The sequence below is a fragment of the Empidonax traillii genome, unplaced genomic scaffold (genome assembly GCF_003031625.1).
Source record: "Empidonax traillii isolate 1590-97213 ecotype Southwest subspecies unplaced genomic scaffold, ASM303162v1 scaffold342:size1861417, whole genome shotgun sequence".
Taxonomy (NCBI): domain Eukaryota; kingdom Metazoa; phylum Chordata; class Aves; order Passeriformes; family Tyrannidae; genus Empidonax; species Empidonax traillii.
The window spans coordinates 157,303-157,954 of NW_020955535.1; the positions used below are offsets into that span (position 1 = coordinate 157,303).

At 44.9% G+C, this 652-nt stretch overlaps 1 long non-coding RNA gene across 1 annotated transcript in view; it reads right to left on the reverse strand.

Moving 5' to 3' along the window:
• Window positions 1–462: 462 nt before the first annotated feature.
• LOC114061609 overlaps window positions 463–652 on the reverse strand; it is an 860-nt gene continuing 670 nt past the window's right edge. Inside the window, exon 2 of the long non-coding RNA XR_003572161.1 lies at window positions 463–540. This is a non-coding gene — a long non-coding RNA (uncharacterized LOC114061609). The remainder of the gene's footprint in view (window positions 541–652) is intronic.

Consider the following 652-nt stretch of genomic DNA (forward strand, 5'->3'; position numbering starts at 1 on the left):
TCTGAGAAGAAGAGCTTCAAATCAGAGAGATGAGATAACTGTGGTAGATAGCTCAAAGGAAACATTAGAAGAAACAGCTACAGATCGATCTGAAGGTGCTGCCCTCCATCACCATCACTATCAACTCCAGGCGAGGAAGAAATCCATCCTTTGCTCTGCCTCTTTTAACCTTGCTCAGAAAGGGTCTTGGAGAAGGGTATGCCATAGCATCAATGTCCTCATCATTCCAGCTTGTGACACAAAAACTCAGCTGTATCCTGCCCATTCCCCGTGTGGTCTAGACGTATTTGAACATGTGTTCAGCAACCTTCCTCCTAGAATCATCATCTGTTCCAGACAGCACAGCTGAGACACTTCAACTATTGCACTAAATAGGAACTAGAACTATGCTCCATCCTGAAATACAGCCCCTTCCACATTCATCTGCATCAGTTTATCTAAGACACAACACCAGTTCTTTACTCTACAGGTAAGACAAATTCAGACCCAAACTCCACAAAGGCATTTAAGCACCTATTTAGCTCAGGGAGAATTAAGAACCTCACTGCATATACTGGATCTGAGCTAAAATCCCTTTCCTGGATGCTCCCAGCACCAGCTCCAGTCAGCATGCCAAGATGATGCTTGTCAGTAGGACAGCTGAGCCATGACC